General features: G+C 33.4%; 1 long non-coding RNA gene across 1 annotated transcript; it reads right to left on the reverse strand.

Moving 5' to 3' along the window:
* Positions 1-1,260: 1,260 nt before the first annotated feature.
* On the reverse strand, positions 1,261-8,565 carry LOC148874193 (uncharacterized). The gene is made up of 5 exons (XR_016104971.1): positions 8,119-8,565; positions 7,898-7,954; positions 1,663-1,724; positions 1,532-1,572; positions 1,261-1,434 (listed from the first exon to the last, which is right to left on the reverse strand). It is a non-coding gene; the product is annotated as an uncharacterized LOC148874193 (long non-coding RNA).
* Between the last annotated feature and the right edge of the window lie 5,392 nt (positions 8,566-13,957).

Below are 13,957 nucleotides of genomic sequence, written 5' to 3' on the forward strand. Positions count from 1 at the left end.
ATTACTTGTGAAGAAGAAGAAGAGGAAGAAGAAGGAAGAAAATGCGAAGAATATATCTGTATTGATTAGTCACTGGGGGCAGAGTTCTCTTAGTCAAAAGTGGAGAACGAAGGAGGTTTTGGTCGATCCTTTGAAAATTTTGCCAAATGTATCGAGAAGATAAGAAGCCCGAATAGACCATAAGCTTCACTTGTAGCTTCTCAGTTATAGACCAATCTAGGCTTTTATGGTCTTTTTCGGGGTCTATCTTTTGGTCTAGCAGGCTTTCACTAGCCAAACAATAAAATACTGTCTTTAATCTATCAAACTTCTAAAAATCTTTTAGAAAGACTATCAGTCTTTTTATTACATCAGTTTTTCACAAAAAACCGTAGCTAGAGAATGTCGATCGCAACAGTTTTTCATAAAAATCGTAGATAAGAAATGTCTATCGCAATGGTTTTTCATTAAACCATAGCTAAAAAATGTCTATCGCAATGGTTTATAGAGAAAATCGTAATTAGAAAATGTCTATCGCAATGGTTTATAGAGAAAATCATAACAAGAAAATGTCTATTCAACAATTTATAGAGAAAACCGTAGCTAGAAAATGTCTATCGCAACGGTTTATAGAGAAAGTCATAGCTAGAAAATGTCTATCGCAACGGTTTATAAAGAAAATTGTTGTTACAGAATGCCTATAGCAATGGTTTATGGAGAAAGACATGGCTACAGAATGCATATCGCAATGGTTTATAAAGAAAACCATTTTTACAAAATGCTTATCACAATGATGTATAAAGAAAATCGTTGTTACAAAATGTCTATCGCAATGGTTTATTGAGAAAACCGTTATACAGAATGTCTATCACAACGGTTTATAGAGAAAGTTGTGATTACAAAACACTTATTGCAACGGTTTGTATAAAAAAAATCGTTGCTACAGAATACCTATTGCAACGGTTTATATAGAAAATCATTGCTACAAAATACCTATTACAACGATTTATAGAAAACATCGTAATTATAGAATACCTATTACAACCGGTTTATAGAAAAAACCGTAGTTATATAATACCTAAAACAATGGTGTATTATAACCTACTATAAAATAATTGGATGGTCATCAATCACTGATATAACCTATTATAAGATAACTGCATATAGTTATCAAACCATCAATATAACCTGTCATAAAATAACTACATAATTATCAAATCATTGATATAACTTGTCATAAGATACTTGTAAATTTTAATTTTTTTCATATGCAAATGTAAATACAAAAAAAAAAACATGTATCATTTAATTAAAATAATTAATATTTCCAATAAAAAAGTAATAACATGATGTTCTTGTTTTTAACAATAAACATAATAAAATGTGTCAAATGTCTTCAAGATCTTGTTAACTTCTCCATCAATAATTTTTCTATCATTGTGCAACCTCCTCAATCTGTAAAAATTGAAAAACGAGTATAAGAAACAAAAAATAATCATTTCATATTTTCCAAAACTAAATAGTAAAAATCAATTAAGTATAAAATACTTACCAAAGTTATAGGCCATGCAATGTTGTATCCTTGTACTTGTCCTAAAGTTTTAAAATTTTCAAATGATTTCATTAAAATAATGTTCTTGTTTTGCATAGTTTTAATAAAACTAACAAGATTTAGGTACTTACATCTTTGTTATGATCACTTGTCCAAGCAATAGTCTGATACTACTTTGCGCTCCAGTTGAATACTAAAAAAAAAGAAACTTAAAATTAGTTATGGATTGCATGTGGAACATTCAAAGTAAATTAAGACATGAAGCAAAATAAAGTAAAATCCAAAAAAAATATAAATTGTTTTGATTTTATGTGTCAAAAAACTCAAAAAGGGATTCAATCCAACACCAATAGGTATGTGGGGTTTTTAAATGGATTAAGCAACATCTCATGTGAAGAGTATCCCCAACCCATTGAACCAAAACCCTCAAGAAGGAATCAACAACACATTCCATGGAAGCTAGGGTTCTTTGTTCTACCTAAAGAAAAAGAAAAAGAAAAAGCCAATGACATGGTAAGAAACTTGGGATCCTTGTGCAAACTGAATTGAAGGGACCGTCTTGATCTAGAGAGAGAGAGAGATGGTTTCTCTAAGACATACTTTAATCCAAAGTTATGCTTCTAATCAAGTCTTTGTAAGCTTTATCTCCAGACCCAAGTTAAAATGACAGTATGGTAACATTAAGACCATTCTACAAGTGATGAGTTGGTCAACGATAGGTACAACACAAATGCTAACCTAACTTTGCAAAGAACAAGCATTAGTTTCCTGCACAATTTGGAAAAATATCTCCATGTCTCATACCTACCAAGATTCTAGTTATGTTTAACTTCCTCATCATGGTTTAATGTTTACTACCAAGGAAAGATACAAGAAACCATACCTTAATATGAAATGCTGATTACTGAGTTGAAATACATTCATTAACCAAAGAGCATGTCATGATTTCTAAGAAATGAATTGCTAATGTAAGGCTTAAAGGAAAAAAATGATGATACCAAATAAGGAAAAGAAAGAAGATCAAAGTGATCCATCGTTCTTCTCTAAGGAAATTAAACTTGGAGATGCATTTTATTGGACATATATGCAACCAATTGCTACAGAAACCTATGAATGAATATGTATGACGATGGCTTAAGAATAGAAATGTACTTGAACTTCATAAGCCACCAAGAAATCTCATTAAAGTGACATTCTACACTCTACAAACCCCTCCACAGTGTGCCCTTTGACAAGTAAAAAATGTTTTTCCAATAGTTAAGTTAAAAATCAGAGTTATTCATTTTGAGAGTCTAATTAAATAGAAAACTTGGGTGAGGGAGAAAATTAGGCTTTCAGAATTGAAAGTAAAGAAGTCATTAAAGTAAGATAAGAATATAAATCAATAAAATATATAAATAAAGAAAGAAAACCACCTGATTAAAAACAGGTTGAGGTTGGTTTCAGGAATTAGTACACAAATCTCAGTGGTTGATTGAAGTTGCCCTTGAAATCATAGGTTTTGTTTCATTTAGTCCAGTTCATAATAAAATTTTCAAGCCCTACAAATCTAAAATATGAGTAAATACGAAAAGGGCTTTGTAGAATTTTGCATAGCTGATTTAAGAAGAGAAATTCTATAAGTAGTAAAGGGTATTGATTACAGTTGGAAATTGGAGAAGCCTGAGTATTGGCTTCTCCTGTTGCAACCCATAGATTATGGATATGGGTCTGATTTGCTGAAGTCTTGCTTCAGAATCCCCGTTGAAACTTGAAACTAGGGTTCCATTTGTTTGTAGTGTAATTTCCTTTGCACGAATATAAATGCAATGAGAGTGTTAATGAGAAGAGTAAGAATGTAACTTCTGATTCACTTTGGCTTTTGGGTATTTGCTTTACTTTGCTTCAGGTTTTGTTTTACTTCATCAATATTACAAAGAAAAAAGAAGCCAAAAGCTGAAACAACAAAATCAGATTTTGCAATCCCATAATTTTGCACCACTACAAATGAAATTGATTAAGTGCAAACACTCTCTCTCTTTCTTTGGAGCTCCTGATTCAAAGAAGCTTGTCTCCAAATGACAGTGGCTTCTACAAAAACTGGAAAGCACCTTGTATGATGTTTCCCTAAATGTTTATGCTGATTTTTTTTATTTGAATCATCATACATTAATCACATTGTATTTGAATCATCATTAATGTTGAAAAGTTAATTTGTTAAATGAATGAGATAGAGAGATCTAGCATTTCCAAAAAAGAATGAGATACAGAGATCTAGCATTTCAAAAAAAAAAAAAAAGAGATGGAGAGAAATTAAAAGGATGATACCCTATATCTGCTGTTGTGGAAGCATGATGATACCCTATATCTGCAAATCAGAATTTACATGAAATCCAGTCCCACTCGTAGTAGTTACTGAATATTTGGTGGGTTTTACTGTTCAAGTCATCAGACTTCTTTCGTAATGGAGAAACGAGGGTAATGAGGTGCCTTCTTAAGCAGCCACGTTAAATTAAAAAGATAGGGACCCATCATCTAGATAGGTCTCACTCTAATTAATAGTCAGACAAAAAAAGAAAAAAAACAACACAATGAAATGACATTATATAGTAAAGCTAAGCCTTGTACCAGGTATATGGGCTGGCTACATGAATCCTGTACCTCCAATTTCAGGATCTATGTCAATAAAAGTTTGATATAAGTTTTGCTGGGTGCAAACCTGATACAAACCTCCTATTTTGGCTTCTTAGTGTAGTCTGCTATGAGTAGGAAATATGGCTCCCCTACAACCTACTAATTCCAGGAGATGTGTCCAGTTTTAAATCTGAATTCTACCCAAAATCCACTAAAAGGTTTTAATAATATGAGTAATTATATCATATCAGATATGATCAAATCCATATCTGATGATTTTGTAAATGGATCATCCAAGTCCTAGATATCTGGATTAGATACCAAATAGGATTTCAAACTTTTAGAGCCCTAGGTATACTAACTTGACTTGGGTATAGGAGTTAGGCTAATTTGGCCAATAGAGTCAAGCTGAATTGATGAAGGTCAGAAAAAACAAATCACCCCACCAGGTAATCAAAGAGATGTTTCTTAATTTGACAAAACCTAAGACCTTTTCCAAGTATTCTTTAGAATTCCTATCTTGTATTTGAGATAATTAAAACAAGTTTCTGACTCCAATTCTATTGCATAGGTCAGTGCCTAGTCACTTAGAAGGGGTAACTTTTTTATATAAGTCACAGTGTTGGGTTAGGCATCCTTACCTTGCCACTAGGTAGGTGAATAGTTTCAGTGTATATATACTTGATGATTTATGTATATAAGTTAGTGTGAGAGGATGACTATGGGAGATAGGATGATGATGAAGGATGTTTCTTGTAAAACATTACTATAACATGATGTCCATGTTGAATGTGCATAAGGGCAGGTCCATATTAAATCCAACTATGAACTGGTTCATATTTGAATATTCACATTCATACAAACAGATATCATGTGCAGCTAGTTAGAGCCAAGAATCTCAGTCTGAAAGTTGGGTTCGGGTTGACCTCAACCAAAACTGACTTTGCCCAATTTGCACCCATACAAGTTAGCAGTATGGCCAGCATTTTTTGTTGTGGTGGTCCTACAGAGACACTAAGAATAGCTTCTTTGCTTTAGTCGTTCTTATATGAAACTGCTTTTGAATTACACAAAGCAACTGTTGTTGTTTGCAAGTAAACAAGCAAACATATGTGAAAAGCAAATTCCATATGTGAAAAACAAAGTTAGAAAAGAAAAGTTAGAAAATGTGTAGATCATAAAACAGAACAAATAAATTCAATATTTGGTCTTCAAATAAATAAATAAATAAAAGTCCATACGAAAGAAGACAAGGAAAGATCATCAGCAACATCATGACTTTGAACAAAAGAGGAAAAGAATTTGTAGAAATCAGAATTTAGTAGTAGTCAATTGCAGGAAAAAATAAAGACAAGGTAAAAGAAACTCAACAAACAAAGCAATGGGCATACTGGGAAAAACAAACAGAAACCATTAAGTATGGTCATCAACATCATTATTAAAGGAGAAACACAGACGATAACAGAAAATAGAAGATGAAAACAGGAAAAAACTTGATGAGGGACTACTATGTGCTTTTAGATATAATAACCACAACACTAAGTATCATAGATGATTGAATTCAGTAGATATGCAAGGAAGCATAAAAATCAAATAGATAAATGGAAGAAGAAGAAGAAGAAAGTTAAAACACCTTGAGGGTACCCTTGCAATGGTGGCATCGGAAACAAGCCTTGGTGAACTTGGAAGGAAATTTTGACTCTTATCTTTAATTATTGACATCTTTGTAACACATTGGTGCTAATGTGTCGGATACTAAGAATCTCATGGTTCAAATAATACTCATATAGTGTATGTGACTAAAGCTTTCTCGCGGTTGAAAGATGGTTTAGGGGAATCCTGGATCTGATCCAAGTTGGGTCGGGCCAAACTTCAAATTAACCAGGCCCTAACCATAGGCTAAAAGATACATCCCAACTCTCAAGCCTGGACCAACAGTGAGCAGGGCTCAAATACTCATGATGGAGGCTGGTATACGAGTCTGGACCATCAAGGAAGCTGGTTGGTTCTAACCACAGAAGATCAATTGGACCCTGAGCAATGGTTGGAAAGCTCTACTTTCCACTACTAACAAATATATGTTTGTCTGGATGATTGAATCAGGATAGGAAATGTCCAAACTGAACCCAAGCTTGATTTAGTTGGAGCAAAGACAATCCCCAGAGGCTGTTTAGGTAAGATGGGTCATCATTTGATGAAAAAAGGAGCTACTAAGTGGGTAATGTCAGGTTTTCAAGACTGGACCAGACCCTGTTGTCATACTTGAATCAGACATAAAATCAAATGGACCAATAAGAGTATAAATCAGAAAGCTCAATCCAGTATTGCAGGTAACATTTCCGGGTTATTAGCACATAAATTTCCTAGATATATCATGATTCATGAGGATCAAGTGTTACATTTCTGCACTCACTCATGGATGCAATTTCATGAAATGTTTCTTCATTTGACATTACCTCAGACCTTTTGCAAGTATTCTTTAGAATTCCTATCTAGTATTCGAGATAATTAACGAAAGTTTCTGACTTCAATCTTATTGCTAGGCCAGTGCCTACTCACTTAGAAGGGGTACCTTTTTTATATAAGTCTGAGCTTTCTTTAGTAGTGTCACAGACCTGCCGTGTTTAGAAGGAACTCTGCAAATTGATGCAGAGTTTCCAATTCCTGCAGGGTTTCTGATTCCTTTTTCTCTAGGTTGTTAGAAGGCTTGAAGTTATACAACTTGAAAACTAAAACTAGAGAATAGGATGGGCCTCAGGTGAATGAAGTTTTCAGTCCCATAGTAGGGAGTGAAACTAGTTCTATTGAGCTTTTGAAAGTTGAAACTAGAACATGATTGATTGTGAGAAACTGAGAATCTGATAATCTGAGCTTGTTCATTTTAGTAATCCATGACAGAGCAAATATTGAAGTATTGGCTGGTGTAGTTGGTGGGCTGCTTGGTCTAGGAGGAGACTTTATTTTGGGCCCTCTTTTCTTGGAGTTGGGCATCCCTCCCCAGGTTTGTTGCATGCCCTGTTCCTGCAAGATGTTACTCTATCTAGTATTGGATTTCATTTCATACCTTAGGCGTTCACATTAGTTTCATTTAGTTCTGAACTTACTGTATTGATGTACAGTGTATGGTTGGGTATATAGGGTATTGAGAACAGTCACTTTGTGCAAAAGAAAAAATATGCCAAAGGTTAGGTCTATTTGTATCCAGTCTACCTCTCCCAAGATCCAGAATAGGCAGGACCATTTTTAGGTAATGGCCCTTTTTATTTTGAGTATATTCTATATTTGATAAACTTGGCAATCAGCTAATATAGTAGTCAAATAGTACTTGTTTTAAATGATAAAGATACTTCTATGTATTAGTTTTATCATTAGAAGTAGTGCATTCTTTTCTTTTCCAATCATCAAACATGAGCCTATTCTTCTCTAGAAGTTTCAATTTTCAAATATTATGACTTGAACTCAAGCCTGACTATAGTGAGTTTTTGTGCAGGTGTCAAGTGCCACATCCATCTAAGGAAAACAATAAACAATGTCAACATTTCCAATGGTATGGTGACTTGGAAATGGAGACATTGTGGGACTGTGTCCCCCACTACTGCCAGACTGAACCTAAAGCATTAATAAATAAAATCAACAATTGCATGATAGGGGACCACTCTAACAAGAATCAAAATAGATTCTCTTTGTCAAAACAATTAAAATAGTATAGAAAAACACACAAAAATAGTCAAATAAATTAATAAAACAGATTACCTTGCTTTTTCCGTTACTGCAGACAAAAACAACACTTAAATCCACTTTCAACCAAGCCTGTTAAACCACAATGACACAATTAATTTATTTTAAACAATACAAAACATAAAAAAAAAAGGAACTTTAACCACTGACGTATTTTGGATATCCATTTGGCATATGAAACTAGAAAAAATGCCCTAAATAATAACCTTAGAAATTATTTGCGGCTGTCGTCTTACCACAACTCATTTTGCGTAATTGGAATGCCCCTCTTTTTTGCTTCACAGAGAAACCCGATTCTAGTTGCACCATTCGACTGAAAGAATGAGGGGTGGAGATATGCAGGTCGCTTCTTCACTCTCGTATTTGTATCCAGGTATAGAGTTTTGCTTGCAAGTCAGCAAGACAAAATCTTCGACTGAGAGATTGAGACATAGAGATAGTGCGGGATAGAGAGATGGAGACCACGAGAGAAAAGGGGAGGTAGAGAAATACCTACGGTTCGTTAGTGAAAGGTGCAAACTACAGTGAAAGTGTTGTAGAAAACAGGAGATTCGCTAGCGTGAAAGAGGAAGAGGGGGAAATTCGAAGGGGCAGCAAGAGGGAAGCCTTGGATACAATAGGGTTAGGAGTGAAAATGGACTGGGTTTTACAACTATGGTCCATGGCTTAAGGCCGGTCCAGGTGGGTTAGCTTTCTCAAGCCTATTATATTTATATGTAATATAAAATAATATATATATATATATTATCTATAATATACATTTATTTAAATACATGTGGGTTAGGTCGGGCCCAAAGTAGGCTTAAAGTAGCCCTCGGCCCAACCCTAAAATTTGTGGCTCTACTATAAGTGAGCAAAAAAAACCAAAAAACCCACTAAAATCGAATCAAAAAATCGGTTAATCAAACCGACCGGTTTGGTTTTGGTTCAATATTTAAAAAACCAAAGGTACTGGTTTAGTTTCGGTTAACCAATATAGAAAGCCGACAGTTAACCAAATCGACCAGTATATATATATATATATATATTTCTATATATTTTATATATATTTTATGTATATTATATATATTTTATATTTTTTATATATTATAAATTAATAAATATGCATTATATATATAAATATAAATAAATATATATTTATAATATATGATATATTATTTATTATTTAAAATATAATATTATATATATTTTTTTATAATATATATTATAAAAATTAAAAAACTAAAAACCGATTAACCAAACCAACAGTTAACCAAAATGATCAACTAGTTAACTGATTGACTTCATTTCAGTTTCGGTTACTAGTTTTCCATAAACCGGTAGAACCAGTTCTGTTACAAAAAAGGCACTGAACCGTAAGCACCCCTAGCTCTACTAAGGGCCCAAACTTTGGTTAGGATTACAAATGGATTGGATTGGATTTGATATAAATACATTAAAAATTATATAATTTAAAAATATGATCAATAGGATAAAACTTGATAGCCAAGTGGAAAGTTATAGCCTCTAAAAGCTTACATACAAGGTAAATTAAAAAATGATATAACTTTTAAAAAATTGGGTGGTTACCTAAAGGCAAGACCAGTTCAAGTTCATCAAGGAGTGCGGAGTCCTAGACAAGAGAGTCGAAGGAAAGGTGGAGTACGGGCATACTTATGGGAAGGCAATGCGACTGCTTTGGATAAACATGGATAGGGGACGTTTTAGGTGGATATGGTTTTGCCCGATGTGTTTTTGATAATCAAGGATAAGGGTACTCATCAAATTGGTTAAGGGTTGGGTCATGGTCTAATGATAGTCTAATTGGTCGGTCGATTTGGTGAACTGGTCCAACTTCTTAAACATTGGTTAGTGCATATATATATATATATATATATATTTTATTTTAGTTGTTCATCTTTTTATAAATAAAAAACTTAAATATTAGGTATAGAGGGAAAATGTGTTTTCTTGGTAAAATATAATGGTTGAAATGAGTTATATATTACATAAGTATTAATTTATCAATTACTTATAAAAAGTATTTAATAATTAATGAAGTGTTAATTTATTATATAAATACTTATTTTAATTAATTAACTAATAATTAATAATTATTTATCTATATTTAATATATAACTATTACCCTATTAATGATCTTATGAAATTAAATAATATAGTCCAAATTGACATTATTATTTTTCATTTATCATTAAATATTATTAGTTAATTAATAAAGTATTAGTGGTTGGTCATTTTTTATTTGTTATTTATTTATTTCTTATATCCTATTATTTATTAATTTATTTAAATAATTGAATTATTCTTTATGATTAATTTTAATTAGTTAAATAATAGTTAATATATATTTATTTCTATTTTATAAATTATTGTTGTTTTTTTGTTAATGAACTTATAAAATTATTAATTAATAATTTATTTTCTAGTTTACTTATTATTAAATAGAAATTGTTCACATTTATTACTATTGTAATTCAATATAGATGAACTAATAATAATTTGTTAATTATCAATTATATTTATTTATTTTGAAAAATCCATAATTATTACTTTACTAGAAATAGTAATAAATAAACAATAAACATTTTAAGTTAATACTATATGATTATTATTTATTAATTTTCAATGCATTATATATATTAAATAGCTATGAATAAAAAGAATGTAGCTAAAGATTATTGAGTTGTGTAGTTATTGGCATCTGCTTACCACACTCACTGCCTGAGTAATGTTAGGACGAGTGCACAGCATGGCATACATGATACTCCCTATGATTGAGGCATAGGGAATCTCTCTCATGCCCTCAATCTCTTTGGGAGTCTTGGGAGACATACCCTAAGAGAGAGTGACTCCATGTCTAAAAGTTACATTACTTTCTTGGTGTTCTCAATACTATATCTTTTGACAATTTTGTCAGTGTAAGCAGACTGGGATAATCCTATTATTCTCTTTGATCTATCTTTATAGAGTCGAAGACCCAATATGTATGAGGTTTCTCCAAGATCTTTCATGGAGAATTTCTATGAAAGTCATACTTTCACCATAATTAACATTCCTATATCATTCCCAATGAGTAGAATGTCATCTACATACAGAACCAAGAATGTAACCCTATTTTCCACTATCTTCCTATAAATATAGGGATCATTCAAATTTTACTTAAAGTCAAACTGTTTGGCGGTAGAGTCAAACCAAATGTTCCAACTCCTAAAAGCTTGCTTAAGTCCATATATGGATCGGTTGGGTTTACATACCATGTGTTCCTGAAACCTTGCGGTTGCTGCATATAGATATCTTCAGTAAGATCTCCATTTAGGAACGTAGTTTTGACATCCATTTGCCAAATCTCGTTGTCATGATATGTTACTATAGCTAGCAGGATCCTAATGGATTTAACATATTCATGGGTGAAAAGGTTTCCTCATAATCAATTCCCTCTTTCTAAGTGTACTCTTTCACTACAAGACGGGCCTTGGAGGTCTCAACCTTACCATCGGGGCCCTTCTTCCTCTTATAGATCCATTTACAATCAATTGCTCTTACCCCAAGGGGTGGATCTACTAGAGTCCAAACTCTATTGGTCTCCATTGAGTCAATCTCTGCTCTCATGGCATCTACCCACTTCAAGGAATATTATGTCCAACATAGCTTCCGAATAAGTTATAGGATCCGGCTCACGGTCATAGCTTCCACCAGGTAACTATCCTAGTCATAGCCGAAATGAGCTAGAGGCCTGGAAACCCATGTAGATCTTCTAGGTTGGTTATTTTCTGGAGCAGGTGGGACATCTCCCTCTACCCCTGGGCACTCCTCATCAAGAACAACTTCTTGATGAAGATTATCCAAGATGTAATCTTCCTCTAGGAAGTGGGCATTTCAATTGCAAAACACCTTTTGCTCTTTTGGATCATAGAATAAGTAGCCTAGAGAGCCTTGTGGGTAACCTACAAATAGGCAACCATTGGTCTTGGATTCCAATTTGTTAGCTCTAGTTCTTTTAACATGTGTCAGACAACCCCAAATCTTCAAGTGTCTTAGACTTGGTTTCTTACCGGTCCATATCTCATATGGAGTCTTAGGAATGGATTTGGTTGAAACCCGATTCAGCACGTAAATCACAATCTCTAATGCGAAAGCCCAAAAGGATGCAAGTAACTTTGAGTGGACAAAAAGTGAATGGACCATATCTAATACAGTTTGATTTCTCCTCTCTGACACACCGTTTAATTATGGTGTCGCAGGAGGAGCCAGTTGTGATACAATCTCGTTATCTTTTAAGTAGTCCATGAATTCATCAGAGAGATACTTGCCACCTTGATCTGATTAAAGGGTCTTAATTTCTTTCCCTAACTGTTTCTCAACTTCTTGACTAAACTCTTTGAACTTTTCAAATGATTCAAACTTATGTCTCATTAGGTACACATAACCATACCGAGAATAGTCATTGATAAAGGTTATAAAATAAACATGGTGGTAACGTGTCCTAACATTCATGGGACCACATACATCAGTATGTATAAGGTTAAGTGTACTATTTATCTTTCAGGCTTTCTCATAAATGACTACTTCTTCATCTTACCCTGAAGGCAAGACTTACAAGTTAGAAGATCTTCTACAGTTAGAAAATCCAATTGACCATCATTTACCAACATTATGATATGACATATATTAATGTGGCCAAGTCGGTAATGCCATAGGCACGTAAGATTAACTGTATCACAAATTCTCTTATTGGGGATTATTTCTGACATAGTTTCAGTAATGTTTGTTTCTAGAGAATGATGGAGAACATAGATACTATTCAAAAGTCTCCATATGCGAGGAATTTGTTATTCCATTTAATAGTAACCACATTACTAAATAAGATAGAATAACTATCTAAACACAATTTTGAAACGAAAATCAAATTTCTTCTTAAATAAGTGTGGAAAGACAATATTTAAATACAATTGTTCCTTCTCTGAAAACTGGTTCTAAAGTTCCTATGGTTGTAGCTACAATTGTTGTAGAAGTCCCTAAGTAGAGTGTCACTTCTTCGTCACTCAGTCTTCTATTTATCTTGGACCCCTGTAATGAGTTACATGCATGAGTCGACGCCCTAGAATCAATACACCAGGAAGTAGAAATGACCAACAAATTACCTTTCTTCTTAGCCTCCAGATATTGAGGACAGTTCTGCTTCCAGTGGCCAATCTATTTGCAAAAGTGACAAGCATTCGACACTTAGTCCTTCTGCTTTTTTGGTTTGCTAGTATTTTTCTGAGGTTTTTTCTTTGCCCTCCTCTTATTCTTACCCAAATTGCCACCTTCAACAAGCATGACTATCAATTTATCCTTCTTAATCAGTTTGTCAACCCTCTGCAATATATTGTTGAGTTTCTAAAGGCTAACATTTAGCTTATTCATGTTATAATTCATGATAAACTGATTAAAGGAGGGAGACAAGGAATTTAAGATGGCATCAACCTTGGTGATATGATCTAGCCTTAACCGAGTGTCTTTTGTTCATTAATGTAACCCATCATCTTAAGACAATGGTCATGAACCATTTGGCTCTCGGTCATTTTTGCGATCACGAACAACTTTAAGACCTTTTGACAAGTAGAACGATTTTTCTCTTCATACATTGCCCTTAGACTATCTAGGATATCCTTTGACACTTTGATTTGATTGAATTATCTTTGTATCAGATTGTCGAGGGAGGCTATGATGTAGAACTAGGCAAGAGAATTTTTATCTTTCCATTCTTGATACTTTTTCCTACATGCCTTAGAAGCCCTATCAATTGGACGATCCAAATCAGGGTTCTTAGCAACCTTGTCTAATTTCTCCGACGTTAATACCAGCATAAGGTTACGGTACCAGTCAACATAATTTGGGCCATTAAGTTTGTTATCGCTTAACAGCTTGGCGAATTGTCTGTTTGCCATTTTTGACAAAAGGCAAGACAAATTATTAGTCCACAACCTAAATTGATTTATGTTTACTACATAGACATGGCTTTTAATTTATATTCCATTTCCATTTGTTCATCTCTGAGATTTCTCTCCTATCTCTGTGATGGAGACTGTGAAA

Source organism: Nelumbo lutea, chromosome 1, assembly GCF_056320005.1.
Source record: "Nelumbo lutea isolate HS-2025 chromosome 1, American lotus-T2T, whole genome shotgun sequence".
NCBI lineage: Eukaryota > Viridiplantae > Streptophyta > Magnoliopsida > Proteales > Nelumbonaceae > Nelumbo > Nelumbo lutea.